The sequence below is a fragment of the Helianthus annuus genome, chromosome 7 (assembly GCF_002127325.2).
Source record: "Helianthus annuus cultivar XRQ/B chromosome 7, HanXRQr2.0-SUNRISE, whole genome shotgun sequence".
NCBI classification, from domain to species: domain Eukaryota; kingdom Viridiplantae; phylum Streptophyta; class Magnoliopsida; order Asterales; family Asteraceae; genus Helianthus; species Helianthus annuus.
Window position 1 is genome coordinate 27,755,682 of NC_035439.2, and position 5,292 is coordinate 27,760,973.

Here is a 5,292-nt window from a genome sequence, read left to right on the forward strand (position 1 = left end):
AAAATACGCATTCTTGCATATTTTGTAACCAAACTACTCATGGGTATCAAAACCGTTTGTTTTGATACCTAACCTGTTTTCTAAACTTAGTTAAGCATGTTCTAATGTAACGCCTCGCTTTTTAAAACTTACTTTAATTAGAAAGATTATTCTTGTACCTATTTCGGAAACTTACATCCGTATCGTATTCGTACTTCGCTTCCGTTTTCGTGATTTGTGAATTCAATTGTAATAAAATTAAGTATTTCATACAAATTATACATTGTTTATTTATTCATGCTTGTACATTTAAATCCGTTTATACATTTGATGCATACATCTGTTCGATACATATTCGTGCTTCTCGTAAAGAAATACTTGACTTTAGACGCTTCTTTCATCCAAACGCTTGATATTTCGTTCGCGATACACAACTTATACTTTTATTTTATTATTATGCAAACTTATCACCAAAATTTCATATATAGATTAAATGTTAATATATATACTATATGCTTAGTAAATTACTTATAATACATTAATATTACATAACTTATATTATAATATGCTAATATTAAACATAGGAGAAAGAAATAAAAAAAAAAGAAAAAAAAAAGGAAAACATAAAGGACATGTGCGATCGTGATGCACAGCCCTTTACTTAGCTTATTAGCATATTTGATTTTTGGTATTTATTTATTATTACACATAAACTAATATATTAATATTATATATATTTGATAATTATACAATTATTCAGCCTTAATATGTAAATTAGGGGACCAATATGACAAATTAACAAAAGAAATTCAGCTGACTTTGGTCAGTGAACCTGCGGCTGCCTAGGTACGTTTTATTTTATTGTCCATACAAGTTAAAGGCTTTATTTCCTTTTCTTTAGATTACACATTATTACATCAACTATATCTAAATGAGAGACTTTATTGGACAAAGAAAAATGAAGGTAATTAATTGTATTCGGCCAGCTTTCATGCGCACCAAGGGGCTGATTGCATTTCCCAGCCACCCATTGGTCTACTTTGTTCGTGTTATCTCCTAACCAACCTTATTTAATACATACCCTCTTAACTTCAATCACTAGTTCGATACCCTCATCACTTTTGACACAACCGCACCATTCGAAAGACACTTTCACTCTCTCCCTCGTCGATATAAGGCTACCGGGGTTCACCGGAGCTCGCTAGAGATCGAAGTTCACGACGGAACTGTTTGGCCATGTTTCGCTCGCCGAGCACGTAGCCGAAAACACCTTCCTTGCACCTCGCCGGACCTGCATGTGGCCAGACTTGTATCCCTGGCGGAGTTCGGAGCATTCGCCGGAGATCAGAGAAGACGACCGGAAGGCCGCCGACGCCGTTTCGGTATAAAAATCCTTATTCCTTTTGATTCTATTGATATATATATATATATATATATATATATATATAACTTTCTCGATCATTACGATCATTCGAAACAACTTGTAGTTCACCGAACAAGTTGCCGGAGTTCTAGGTTTGCCAGAGACCGGTGCTCAACGGAAAACGATACGAGATCGCACCCTTTCATTCGGTATAAATTGTTTCTGTTCATCAATCGTTTCATGTAACCTTACTTTTAAAACTAGTACATTTCGATGATGATAAACAACTAATCAAACTGAAAAGGGTGGGAAAAGTTTTATACAGTGTTCGGATGTTTTTATACAATGAAGAAGATGGTGGTCTTTTTTTTATCTATGTATTATGTTTACTATTATTTAGTTTTGTTTTAAACAGATTATAGACATATGTATATCTAATAAAAATTATCTAAAAACAATTAAAGTAGTTATCTAAAAACAATACTATTATTGTTTATCTAAATAATTTTTCTTTGGAAAATAAAGAAATAACAAACAAATTACTTTAAAACTCTTTTATAATTAATGTAATAACGTGATAAAATAAAATATCTAATTGCAAACCCTTTCGTTCGGGATTATATTTAAGCATTCAAATATTAACAAGATCGTCATATCTAGGATAACCTCTTGCGTTCGTTCTCTTGGATTTACTCAATCTATACTCGTGCGTTACTTACAAGAAATCGCATACGCAACCGAGGTGAGTATACTCGTATTTCCCCCTTTTTTTACTTTTACCACTTTTGGGGTGTAACATGTTTACTTATCAAAAACTTACACATGAACATTTTGCTTAAACACATGAACATTCCTATAACATGCTTGTATACGTGATGGCTTGATACTTTAAACTTGGGTGATTCTTATGTGTTGAACTTATCATTAACTTCGTACGAGCCTAACCGTGACATATGTAGCGCTATAGGATTAATGACCCGCCCTTTATCATCGGTAATGTCATGAGCATATTGCGTTTCCTTGGTTTGATATGTTAGACACATGCCATATTTAAATGTTTATCTTGAATCACATGCTTGCTATGAGGAATTGTTTAAAACTTATCTTTTGTTATGTACGTACCAAACTTGTATACTCGCCTTTGCTTTTGCATTGAATTATTTTAAACATGTTACAGGTTGATGAGGATGATGCTAAGAAAAGAAGTAGCGTTGATGCCTAGATACACATATAGACGTTAGGGTTTAATATGTTGTATCAATTTTGTTATGTTGTCATGTTATTTTTGTTAAACTTGTTGTCTTTGAATTTCTTGTAATGTTGACAATTTATCTTATGAAATGAAATCGGATTATTTAAATACTTGTCACAATTATTAGCGTTATGATGTCTCGAGCAATCTTCACACTTCGTCTCATCCCGATGTTTCCGCCATTGGTTGGGGTGTGACATCTAACATGCTTAGCTCGCCACTTTTAGTTTAATGCTTGTATAGGGTCGTAAGGTAAGCGATCTAAACAATCACTTACACTTTCGGACCCGACCCATTTGGTCGATCATTAGGATCCGACCAAACACATTAGGTGACCATAGCTGTATAGGGAATAACCTTCCGAGGTTATACCTTATGGTCACGATGTTAGGCGTTCCAAACGCGTTTAACGCGAACGACGCGTTAAAGTGGCATAAGCTACCTAAACGGGTCGTAATGGGTCATAAGCACTTAGGTTAGGTTTCATTTTAGTATAAAGGCTTTGTTAAACCATATTACACGAGTCTCCTAACTCGTTTGGTTTACGAACCCGCATACTATGCGATCCTCTGATTTAGGTCCGGTATATTAACATAGTTACCTATATTAGGTGTCGTTTGATATCCGTGATCTCTAGCATTATTTGATTGTTATACAAGAACTTCAAAGCAATCTCAGGCGAGTACATTGAACCCCATCTTTTAAATGTTTTCGAGGTGTATATGTGAGTACATAGACCCCTCTTTTACTGTTTTCCAAACTGTTTTGGGGTGGAACACATGTGCCTACTTGTTACTTTCATGCTTTCCTGTTTTCACATCATATACTTGCTATGTTCATTAGTACATTTATTATACATGATTCCAATACACTTCATGCTACGTACGCCCATTGTGTGCATACTTAGTACATCACTTTACAATACATTTCATGCTACGTACGCCCATTGTGTGCATACTTTGTACATCACTTTACAATACATTTCATGCTACGTACGCCCATTGTGTGCATATTTAGTACATCACTTTACAATACATTTCATGCTACGTACGCCCATTGTGTGCATACTTAGTACATTGTTTTACATTGCATTTCTGTTGCATATGCTCATCCAGCATATGAACTCATTATACTACATTTTGAACCGTTGTAACCATTTGACTATGTGAACCGTCATAACCCTTTGATTATATGAACCGTTTGTAACTATTGAACCGTGTGAACCAGATGTGTCTGTTGACATGATTTACATTTGACAATAGACATTTGACTATACATAAACATTTCTACAATTGTTAAACATTTCATCTTGACGGTTTGGTTTAAGTAAGTGATTTAAGTAACGAGGCGTATGCAATATTATACAAGCACGGTGGATACGCCGCTGGTACTTCCTATATATAAGTGTTTGTATGGTATTACATATCGTAGCGTTATTTGAATCATTTCAGTATAGACATATTACATTTTACTCAAATGACATATGTTGGTGCACTTGTGTCTGTACTTTGTCTGTATTCGGTCATGATACAAAACAATGTCTTTTGTTAGTCTGGGTTACGTCTTAGGTTTGTTAATATATGTGTTTGGATGTAAGTTTGACCAAGTCAACCATCCTCCTGGTTTGACTTGGCCAAACAGTTAACACATAGAGTGTAAGTTTGTTGTGTCGAAGGATGTCATCGAAGGATTGTTTATAACCTTCGATGAGCTCGAAAGATAACATTCGATGGATGCAGTTGAACCTCGAAGGATATGCCATCCTTCGAGGTATATATGGATCCTTCGATGGCTGTATGATCGAAAGATGATGTTTCGATCAGTAATCCTGATCCTTCGACCAGATGATCTGTGCTGGGTATATATACCCATGCAGTGTGTTCATTTCATTTAGACAAGCAGACAAGTGAGATAGAGATATAGAACACACACGCACTGTTAGAGAGTTTACAAAACAGATTTGTAAACATTGAGCTTGTAACCGATCCTTTCATTCATATTAATACAAGTGGTGTTAACCGGTGAATATTGTGTGTCTTGTGTTTGTGCTTGTTTCAACTCGGTTTCCACTCTAGCTTGGATTCCGCACTCGCTAGTGTGTTTCACATAACAAGGTTAAGGTTTGACCTCATCCTCCGTGAGGGACCTATAAGTGGTATCAGAGCTTTGGCTCTTTTCCTTGTTAAAACCGAGTTTGTACAAGATCTTGGTGTGTTTGGACACTTGGTTTAGCACCCGTTTTTGGTGTTTTTCTTGCATTTATAAACTTAAAAACGTGTTCTAAACTAACCGGGTGTGTTAAGGGAAGGTTTGGGTAACTTAAAATCTTGTTCTAAAAGGTTTGGTAATTTCCGGCCAAAATTCCGGCTTACTCCGGTGACCGGTTTCTGGATAAGAAGCTTCCTTTTTGGGCAATATTTTAAAAGTCAAATCTGAGTTGGTAGAAAGTTAAGGTCTGAACATACCTTCTGCCGAAAGTTGTTTACCAACCAATCACCTTTTTCACCAACCTGTCACCTTTTTGTCTGTTGTGTCAGATCTCATCGAAAGATATCCTTCGAAGTCGAAAGATCATCTTTCGATCAAGGAGGTTCGACAGATATTGATCCTTCGAACATCTTTCGAAGTCTGTGATCTATCTTTCGAGCCAAGGAATCTGTTCGAAGGATATATATTCGAAAGATAAGGATCTTTCAAT

The 5,292-nt window shown here is 35.6% G+C and overlaps 1 long non-coding RNA gene across 1 annotated transcript; it reads left to right on the plus strand.

The window, feature by feature from the left end:
* The first annotated feature begins 945 nt into the window (after nt 1-945).
* Nucleotides 946-2,581, plus strand: LOC118480350. The gene is made up of 4 exons (XR_004862066.1): nt 946-1,361; nt 1,467-1,551; nt 2,003-2,084; nt 2,520-2,581. It is a non-coding gene; the product is annotated as an uncharacterized LOC118480350 (long non-coding RNA).
* The last annotated feature ends 2,711 nt before the right edge of the window (nt 2,582-5,292 follow it).